Raw genomic sequence first — 11,336 nt, 5'->3', positions numbered from 1 at the left:
GCTATTTTTCTAAATATAAGCACTGGTCAACAGTAGTACACTATATAGACACTGTTAAAAAATAGTGCACTACTTTTGACCAGTGCTTATATTGGAGACAAAAAATATATACTATTTTACCTTTATTTAACTAGGCAAGTCAGTTAAGAACATTTCTATTTTCAATGACGGCCTTGGAACGTGGGTTAACTGTCTTGTCAGGGGCAGGAACGACAGATTTTTACCTTGTCAGCTCGGGGATTTGATCTTGCACCCTTTCGGTTACTGGCCCAACCACTAGGCTACTTGTTCTAACACTAGGCTACCTGCTCTAACCACTAGGCTTACCCTGCTTCTAACCACTAGGCTACTGCTCTAACACTAGGCTACCTGCTCTAACACTAGGCCTATACTGCTCTAACACTAGGCTACCTGCTAACCACTAGGCTTACTGTCTAACCACTGCTACGCTGCTCTAACCACTAGGCTACCTGCTCTACTACTATAGGCTACCTGCTCTAACCACTAGGCTACCTACCGCCCTCACTTCTAACCACTAGGCTACCTGCTCTAACCATAGGCTACCTGCTCTAACCACTAGGCTACCTACCGCCCCTCCACTCTAACCACTAGGCTACTCTTAACCTAGCTACCTGCTCTACACACTAGCTACGCTGCCGCCCCGGGAAATACTTATAATATATTAGTTCATTTTATTTTTGAGTCAACGAAAGGTGTCTTCTGCTTACCCCTCAGAAAGATGGGGAATAGGTTGTGTTTTTCAATGAAAATCTGTCTGCATTCCACCTCTGTTTCATGTCATGTTTAAATCTCTTTCTGGACAGTTTGCATGTAATGTTAAGGTATAGAATGTGTAGGCTGAAGATTATAATGGTTGTATTTGTCAGACTCTTGTTCAACTCAGTATCAGATGGTTGTTTGTTTTGCAATGGGTTTCAAACATGGCAGTTAAAATGGTTGGTAGTGAGGAGCGCCAAGGTGACGTTTCCTAGGTACAGATCTAGGATCAGTTTCCCCTAGCTACAGATCTAGGATCAAGTTTCCCCTAGGTACAGATCTAGGATCAGTTTCCCTGGTACAGATCTAGGATCAGTTTCCCCTGGGTAAGATTAGGATCAGTTTCCTGGGTACAGATCTAGGGTCAGTTTCCCCTAGGTGCAGATCTAGGATCAGTTTCCCCGGGTAACAGATCTAGGATCAGTTTCCCCCGGGTACAGATCTAGGATCAGTTTCCCCGGGTACAGATCTAGGATCAGTTTCACCCTAGGATACAAGATTCTAGCATAGTTTCCCCTGGGTCACAGCAGATCTAGGATCAGTTTCCCTAGCTACAGATCTAGGATCAGTTTTCCCCTGGTACATATCTAGGATCAGTTTCCTGGGTACAGATATAGTATCAGTTTCCCCTGGTACAGATCTAGGATCAGTTTTCCTCTGGGTACAGATCTAGGATCAGTTTCCCCTGGGTCGATTAGGATCATTTCCCCTAGGTACAGATCTAGGATCAGTTTCCTCTGGGTACAGATCTAGGATCAGTTTCCCGCCGGGTAAGATCTTAGGATCAGTTTCCCTAGGTTACAGATCTAGGCATCCAGTTTCTCCCCTGGTACATCTAAATTTCAGATTCCTCAATCCTAAATCTTAACCATTAGTGATAAACTAAATGAAAATCGACCCGCAAAATCAGCAATATTACAGGGGCAACTTCACCGTGCCACCAATAGGTCCAGGATACAAAAGGTTAATGCTCAAGACCTTGCTGTTCATTTTGAAAATCATCCTAACCTCAACTGAGAACAACAGTGTGGTAAAAAACATGACTAACACACACGTAGCTGCATTCCTTTACACTAACAGCACAGGTCTCTGACTCGCCAAAGGGTAACCGTAGAGATGTTTTAGCATGGCAAGGGCCATTGAGGGGGGGGGGGGGGGGGGGGGGGGCGAACACCAGTTTTGAAGTAGTCAACTGGGTGGGACTTCCTATGGGTTAATGAAGATCACATGACTTCCATCCGGCTGTCATCAACGAGGATCAGCCAATTAATTATACTGGTGAGTAAACATTCCATAACTCCAGGGGGCAGTAAGTCACCAACCTGTCTTATACCTGTTCAGACAACAACTCCAGGGGGCGTAAATCACCAACATTGTCTTTATACCTGTTCAGACAACACCCTTAGCGGGGCAGTAAATCACCAACTTGTCCTTTATACCTGTTTAGACAAACAACTTCCAGGGGGCAGTAAATACCCAACATTGTCTTTATACCTGTTCAGACAACACCTCTAGGGGGCAGATAAGTCACCAACCTTGTCTTTATACCTGTTCAGACAACACCCTCCAGGGGGCAGTAATCACCAACTTGTCTTTATACTGTTCAGACAACACCTCTAGGGGGCAGTAAGTCACCACAACCTTGTCTTTATACCTGTTCAGACAACACCCTCCACGGGGCAGTAAGTCACCAAACCTTGTCTTTATACCCTGTTCAGACAACACCCTCCACAGGGGGCAGTAAATCACCAACCTTGTCTTTATACCTGTTCAGACAACACCCTCCAGGGGGCAGTAAATCACCAACCTTGTCTTTAAACCTGTTCAGACAACACCCTCCAGGGGGCAGTGTGCACCCTTTTAGTTTGTTTACCAACATAGAAATAGAAGAAGAAAATGGACTACTTCAAAATGGAGATAGCATGGGCAGCGCCACTGAGGCTCTCAGACGCCATAATTGGGACAGATACAGGGATGCGATATCTCAGTCCATGGGCGTAACGTATTGGTATCAGATCTACCTGCGATATCAGTCCATGGGCGTAACGTATTGGAATCAGGTCTACCTATGATGAAATAGCCCAAATCTGAACTCACTATGCCTTCATCTGAATATTAGGAAACACTGCATGTTGGTCTGTCGGAGCCGTATATTCCATTCCATCTGTTGTCGATGCTTGGAGGTAGACTTCGGGAATGCCTGAATACGTTTAATCTAATGTATATAGAATTTGGAGATTTTGTCTGAATACATTTCATCTAAGGCATCAAACAACAAAAACACTGACAAACACCTGAAGCTGTTTCCGTTACAGAACATGTTGCTGTTGTGACTGATGAATACAGCCCAGATGTGTGCAAGTACAGCGTTTCTATATGATGTATAGAATTGGGAATGTCTCCACGTGTTCAATATKTTTAATACGTTATATAATCTCAACCAGCTGATTAAATAACTCTGTAGTTGACCGACAAGGCTGTAAGCTTTAGGATCCATTTGAACTGTACCAACAATAAAGTTTTTCATTTAAATACAAAATTCGATACACACGACCAGTATGTACTGTTTTACTACACGTTGCTGTTTACCTGCTTCAAGCCTTCCTTCACATTAAAACCAATAAATACCCATTCTAACAGAGCCCCTATTCCTCTGTAGCGGGACTTCCCTGTCAATCAGGTCGACCTGTGACCTCTCGATAAAGGTTCAGTAAGGGAATAATGCGCCATTTGAGACACAGCCAGAGTATCTTGTCTGAAACACCTTTACAGCCTGAATACATGAAACACCTGTACAGTCTGAATACATGAAACACCTTTACAGTCTGAATACATGAAACACCTTTACAGCCTGAATACATGAAACACCTTTACAGTCTGAATACATGAAGACACCTTTCCGTCTGATACATGAAACACCTTTACAGCCTGAATACAAGGTAAACCATGAAAACCTTTACAGTCTGATACATGAAACCCTTTACAGTCTGAATTACATGAAACACCTTTACAGTCTGAATATTCATGAAACACCTTTACAGCTGAATACAAGGTAAACCATGAAACACCTTTACAGTGTGAACATGAAACACCTTTACAGTCTGAGTACAAGGTAAACCATGAAACGCCTTTGTTCGCTTGAGGGGGGGGYTGTACACAGCTGTAACTATAACTGACGAGAATTATCTTGGTAGGTAGAATGGCCGGCATTTGATTTTAAGGAATTCTAGATCGGGTGAGCAGAAGGACTTGAGTTCCTGTATGTTGTTATGATTACAACAAGAGGTGTTAATCATAAAGCATACACCCCCACCCTTCCTCTTCCCAGAGAGGTGTTTATCTCTGTCGGCGTGATGCTTGGAGAAGCCCGGTGGCTGAACTGATTTTGACAGCATATCCCGAGAGAGCCATGTTTCCGTGAAACAGGGAATGTTACAATCTCAGATGTCTCTCTGGAAGGCAACCCTCGCTCGAATTTCGTCTACCTTGTTGTCAAGAGACTGGACATTGGCGAGTAGTATACATGGGAGCGGAGAGTGATGTGTCTGTTTTCGAAGCCTGACCAGAAGACAGCTCCGTCTACCCCCTCTACATCACCGTTGTTTTCGGTCAGCTGCTGGGATTAGATCCATTGTCCTGGGTGGTGGTCCGAAGAGAGGATCTGCTTCGTGAAAGTCGTATTCCTGGTCATAATGTTGGTAAGTTGACATTGCTCTTTTATTCCAATAGTTCTTCCCGGCTCTATGTAATAAGACTTAAGATTTCCTGGGGTAACAATCTCTGGCTTTACTCAAAGTCAGTGGCATGTCCAGTTAGAATCCGGAATTCCCCAGGGCAGCTGTTAAGGCCCCTTGCTTTTTTGAATTGTTACTAATGACATTCTACTGACTTTGAGTAAAGCCAGAGTTTCTATGTATGCGGATGACTCAACACTATACACGTCAGCTACTACAGTAACTGAAATGACCCCAACATTTAACAAAGAGCTGCAGTTAGTTTCAGAGTGGGTGGAAAGGAATAAATTAGCCCTAAATATTTCTAAAACTAAAAGCATTGTATTTGGAACAAAACACTCACTAAACCCTAAACCTCAAKTAAATCTTGTAATAAATCTTGTGGAAATTGAGTAAGTTGAGATGACTAAACTGCTTGGAGTAACCCTGGATTGTAAACTGTCATGGTCAAAACATATTGATGCAGTAGTAGTTAAGATGGGGAGAAGTCTGTCCATAATAAAGCGCTGCTCTGCCTTCTTAACAGCACTACCAACAAGGCACGTCGTACAGGCTCTAGTTTTGTCACACCTGGACTACTGTTCAGTCGTGTGGTCAGGTGCCACAAAAAAGGACTTAGGAAGATTGCAATTGGCTCAGAACAGGGCAGCACGGCTGGCCCTTGGATGTACACGGAGAGCTAATATTAATGTAAATCTCTCCTGGCTGAAAGTGGAGGAGAGATTGACTTCATCACTACTTTTATTTATGAGAGGTATTGACATGTTGAATACACCGAGCTGTCTGTCTAAACTACTAGCACACAGCTCAGACACCCATGCATACCCCACAAGACATGCCACCAGAGGTCTCTTCACAGTCCCCAAGTCCAGAACAGACTATGGGAGGCGCACAGTACTACATAGAGCCATGACTATATGGAACTCTATTCCACATCAGGTAACTGATGCAGCAGGAGAATCAGATTTTAAAAACAGATCAAATACACCTTATGGAACAGCGGGGACCGTGAAGCAACACAAACATTGGCACAGACACATGCATACACACACACACACACACACATGGATTTAGTGCTGTGGTAGTGGTGGAGTAGGGGCCTGAGGGCACACAGTGTGTTGTGAAATCTGTGAATGTATTATAATGTTTTCAAATGGTATAAACTGCCTTCATTTTGCTGGACCCCAGGAAGAGTAGCTGCTGCCTTGGCAGGAACTAATGGGGATCCATAATAAACCCCAGGAAGAGTAGCTGCTGCCTTGGCAGGAACTAATGGAGATCCATAATAAACCCCAGGAAGAGTAGCTGCTGCCTTGGCAGGAACTAATGAGGATCCATAATAAACCCCAGGAAGAGTAGCTGCTTGCTTGCCTTGGCAGGGAACTATGGGGATCCATAATAAACCCCCAGGAGAGTAGCTGCTGCCTTGGCAGGAACTAATGGGGATCCATAATAACCCCAGGAAGAGTAGCTGCTGCATTGGAACAACTAAATGGAGCAAATAAACCCAGGAAGAGTAAGCTGCTGCCTTGGCAGGAAACTAATGGGATCCATAATAACCCCACGAAGAGTAGCTGCTGCCTTGGCAGGAAACTAATGGGATCCATAATAAACCCCAGGAAGAGTAGCTGCTGCCTTTGGCAGGAACTAATGCGGGAATCCATAATAAACCCAGGAAGAGTAGCTGCTGCCTTGGCAGGAACTAAATGGGGATCATAATAAACCCCAGGAAGAGTAAGCTGCTGCCTTGGCAGGAACTAATGGGGATCCATATAAACCCCAGGAAGTAGTAGCTGCTGCCTTGGTACAACTAATGGGGATCCATATAAACCCCGAAGAGTAGCTGCTGCTTGGCAGGAACTAATGGGGATCCATAATAACCCCAGGAAGAGTAGCTGGCTGCCTGGTATACAGACTAATGGGGATCCATAATAAACCCCAGGAAGAGTAGCTGCGCCTTGGCAGGAACTTAATGGGGATCATAATACACCCACGGAAGAGTAGCTGCTGCCTTGCAGGAACTAATGGGGATCCATATAAAGCCCCAGGAAGAGTAGCTGCTGCCTTGGCAGGAACTAATGGGGAATCCATAATAAACCCCAGGAAGAGTAGCTGCCTGGCAGGAGCTTGGCAGGAACTGAAGTTGGGGATCCAGTAATAAATACAAATACCCCTGCACACTGACTCTGTACGCTAACACCCTGTATTTAGCCTCCACACTGACTCTGTGCCGTCACACCCTGTATATAGCCTCCACATTGACTCGGTACAGGTGCACCTGGATATGCCTCCTCACTGACTCTGTACGTAACACCCTGTTTTAGCCTCGTTATTATTATTGTTATTGTGTTACTTTTTATTTGAGCCTACTTAGTAAATATTTTATTAACTCTTCTTGAACTGCAGCTGTTGGTTAAGGGCTTGTAAGTAAGCATTTCACGTTAAAAACACTTGTTTGCATTCGGACATTGTGAAAATATAGTTTGATTTGATCTAATTATAAAATATCCTGACAGAGAGATCTACTGTGATCTAATATAGAATATCCTGACAGCGAGATCTCACTGTGATGTTATATAGAATATCCTGACAGAGAGATCTATGTGATGTAATGAGGAATATCCTGACAGAGAGATCTATTGTGTGTAATATAGAATATCCTGACAGAGAGATTACTGTGATGTATGAGAATATCCTGAAGAGAGGTCTACTGTGATCTAATATAGAATATCTGACAGAGAGACCTACTGTGATCTAATATAGAATATCCTGACAGAGACATCTACTGTGATGTAATAGAGAATATCCTGACAGAGATATCTACTGTGATGTAATAGAGAATATCCTGACGAGAGATCTACTGTGATGTAATAAAGAATATCCCTGACAGAGAGATCTACGTGGATCTAATATAGAATATCCTGACAGAGAGATCTACTGTGATCTAATATAGAATATCCTGACAAGAGAGATCTACTGTGATTAATTAGAATATCCTGACAGAGAGATCTACTGTGATGTAATGAGATATCCTGACAGAGAGAATCTATGTGATGTAATAGAGAATTCCTGAACGAGAGATCTACTGTGATTATAGAGAATATCCTGACAGAGAGATCTACTGTGATCTATAGAGAATCTCCTGACAGAGGATCTACTGTGATGTAATAGAGAATATCCTGACAGAGAGATCTACTGTGATGTAATAAGATATCCTGAGAGAGTCTACTGTGATGTAATAGAGAATATCCTGACAGAGAGATCTACTGTGTGTCATAGAGAATATCCTGACAGAGAGATCTACTGTGATGTATATAGAATGTCCTGACAGAGAGGTCTACTGTGATCTAATATAGAATATCCTGACAGAGAGATCTACTTGTGATGTAATGAGAGAATATCCTGACAGAGAGATCTACTGTGATGTAATATAGAATGTCCTGACAGAGAGGTCTACTGTGCATCTAATATAGAATATCCTGACAGAGAGATCTACTGTGATCTAATAGAGAAATCCTGAAAGAGATCTATGTTGAGAATCAGAGATATCCTGACAGAGAGATTCTAGTGATGTAATAGAGAATATCCTGACAGAGAGATCTACTGTGATGTAATAGAGGAATATCCTTGACAGAGAGATCTACTGTGATGTATAGAGAATATCCTGACAGAGAGATCTCTCTGTGATGTAATAGAGAATATCCTGACAGAGAGATCTACTGTGATGTAATAGAGAATATCCTGACAGAGAGATCTACTGTGATGTAATAGAGATATCCTGACAGAGAGATCTACTGTGATGTAATAGAGAATATCCTGACAGAGAGATCTCTGTGATTAATAGAGAATATCCTGACAGAGAGTCTACTGTGATTCCTAGGAGCCCCCCCCCCCCCCCACAAAAAGAGGGATTAAAAAACACCTTGAAATCATCTATTTTGTGTTTAGATAATGTTGAAAATACCATATTTTGGGTTTAGATAAAGTTGAAAAATACATTTTTTGTGTTTAGATAATGTTGAAAATACATATTTTGGTTTAGATAAATGTTGAAAATACATATTTTGGTTTAGATAATGTTGAAAATACATATTTTGGGTTTAGATAATGTTGAAAATACATATTTTGGGTTTAGATAATGTTGAAAATACATATTTTGGTTAGATATGTTGAAAATACATGTTTGGTTTAATAGACATTGAAATGTCTCATTGGGATCTAGTAGAGAATAATCTGTTCATCCTTCATCTGAGATCAGTTGACTGTAACCAAATAAATCACAAAACCTCCTCCTGGAATCAACTGGCTTACCATCCACACATTATGTGTGTGTGTGTGTGTGTGTGTGTGTGTGTGTGTGATGTGTGTGTTGTGTGTGTGTGTGTGTGTGTGTGGTGTGTGTGTGTGTGTGTGTGTGTGTGTGTGAATGTACGTGTGCATATGAGATTATTTCTACTGCTGTTGGTGTTTTACGAAAATAGAAAATTGCAGTCTGTGGACTTGCAAGCAGTACCCAGATCAGACAACGTATGGCGCTACTGCAGCAGCAGAGAGAAGAGGAGGAAGATATGAAGCTGTTACAGCAGCTAGTAAACAACTCAGGAAGATGAAGAGGTGGAGGGAGAAACAGAGAGATGAATGAAAAAGAAGGTGGAGGGGAGGGAAGGAAGAGAGAATATTAGACAGTTCAGGGGCTCGGGCCCCAATATCATTTATAAATGGGTGACGTTGCGCCTGGTCCCACATCTAGCTGTACTGTACAGTATAACTTTGTTCGGTGATTGTCATGCAAAGATGAGTGGTCTGTACAGCACTGCCAGAAGTAGGGTGACCAGGCTAGCATTATGTACTGTAAGTCACAAGATACTGGTGTGTGTTGTGTTATGTACTGTGCTCTATAACCTGACAGAGAGATCTACTGTGATCTATAACTGACAGAGACCTCTACTGTGATCTAAACCTGACCAGAGATTCTACTGTGATCTATAACTGACAGAGATATCTACTGTGACTGTGATCTATAACCTGACAGAGACCTCTACTGTGATCTATAACTGCAGAGAGATCTACTGTGACTGTGATCTATAACCTGACAGACTTACTGTGATCTATAACCTGACAGAGAGATTCTACTGTGCTGTGATCTATAACCTGACAGAGACCTCTATGTGATCTTATTAACCTGACAGAGAGATCTACTGTGACTGTGATCCTATAACCTGACAGAGACCTCTACTGTGATCTATAACCTGACAGAGAGATCTACTGTGACTGTGATCTATCTGAAAACTACAGAGACCTCTACTGTGATCTATAAACTGACAGAGAGATCTACTGTGATCTATAACCTGACAGAGAGATTACTGGTATCTATAACCTGACAGAGAGATCTACTGTGATCTATACCTGACGAGAGATGTATGTGATTCCCCCCCGCAAAAGAGGGGTTTAAAAACACTTTGAAATAAATGTTGTTGGTTAAATTGATCATTGACAATATGTCTCATTGGGATCTACTAGAGAATATCTGTTCATCCTTCCTCTGAGATGTGGTTAGATCACGAACCCTAAATACGACCTCCTACTGGAATCAACCTGGCTTACCATCACACATATGTGTGTGTGTGTGTGGTGTGTGTGTGTGTGTGTGTGTGTGTGTGTGTGTGTGTGTGTGTGGTGTTTCCTAAGTGCGTGTGTGGTGTAGGCGTTAGTGCGTAGGGGTTCTCTCTGGCAAGGCCAAATGATTGTGCCCTTATCCAATACATACAGTTTATGATATAGGCTACTGCAGATTACGCACGACAGTAAACAAAAACCCAAAGAGGAAACTAGCTATGTGCTCTCTCGGGTAAATACAGGAGACAAGACCCAGTAGGCTAATCTGTTTCAGTGTGAACTGTACTACTGTACTGTAATTATAGTGGACAAGAATTCATCACATCGTTCAAAGACAGGTAGCTGGAGAGAACAGGTGATTCTGGTGCAGCCCATTTGGCTTACAGAGTTACAAGTTAGGCTACTATAGGCTAGTATAGGCTACTATAGGCTAGTATAGGTTCTATAGGCTAGTGTGGCTATGTTTGCTGAATAAGCTAGTATAGGCTAGTGTAGGCTAGTGTAGGCTAGTATTAGCCTAGTATAAGCTAGTATAGGCTAGTATAGCTAGTATAGGCTAGTGTAGGCTAGTATAAGCTTAGTATACGCTAGTATAGGCTAGTATAGGCTAGTATAAGCTAGTATAGGCTAGTATAACGCTAGTATGGGCTAGTATAGCTAGTATTGGCTAGTATAAACTAGTATAGCTAGTTAGGCAGTAAGGCTAGTATGGCTAGTATAAGCTAGTATAGGCTAGTATAGGCTAGTATATAGGCTAGTATAAGCTAGTATAAAGCTAGTATCGGCTAGTAGGCTAGTATAGGCTAGTATAGGCTAGTATAGGCTAGAATAAGTGTTGCAAATCGTACTGAGGGTAGATAAGGAGTCAAGCGCAGGAGAGCAGAGATGTCATGTAGCGTCTTTAATAGGCAAGTCCCAAAACGGTACAGGTGTATAAACACCCAAGACAATGGAAACACATAGTTACTCACGGAAGGAGGAAACAACGCTCCTTACCATACTAAACACACATGTGAATAAACTGAGAAAAAACCTCCACGAGCAACATGAAAATACCCACAAACCTACGCGGGGAAACGGGGGTAAATATACCACAGAAATTAAAGCAAATGAAAACCAGGTGTGAATGAACCAAAGACCAAAACCAACGGAAAAGGAAAAATGGATCGGTGATGACTAGTTGGCGGCAACGCCGCACTGCCGAGGCAC

The 11,336-nt window shown here is 42.4% G+C and overlaps 1 long non-coding RNA gene across 1 annotated transcript in view; it reads left to right on the top strand.

The window, feature by feature from the left end:
• Positions 1 to 1,119: 1,119 nt before the first annotated feature.
• Positions 1,120 to 11,336, top strand: part of LOC139026863 (uncharacterized) — a 12,585-nt gene continuing 2,368 nt past the window's right edge. Inside the window, exons 1-2 of the long non-coding RNA XR_011478809.1 lie at positions 1,120 to 1,255; positions 1,428 to 1,535. This is a non-coding gene — a long non-coding RNA (uncharacterized lncRNA). The remainder of the gene's footprint in view (positions 1,256 to 1,427; positions 1,536 to 11,336) is intronic.

This window comes from Salvelinus sp. IW2-2015, unplaced genomic scaffold, assembly GCF_002910315.2.
Source record: "Salvelinus sp. IW2-2015 unplaced genomic scaffold, ASM291031v2 Un_scaffold6122, whole genome shotgun sequence".
Classification (NCBI taxonomy): domain Eukaryota; kingdom Metazoa; phylum Chordata; class Actinopteri; order Salmoniformes; family Salmonidae; genus Salvelinus; species Salvelinus sp. IW2-2015.
Note: the sequence above shows the minus strand (reverse complement) of the source record. Positions and strands in the feature narration are given on the sequence as shown.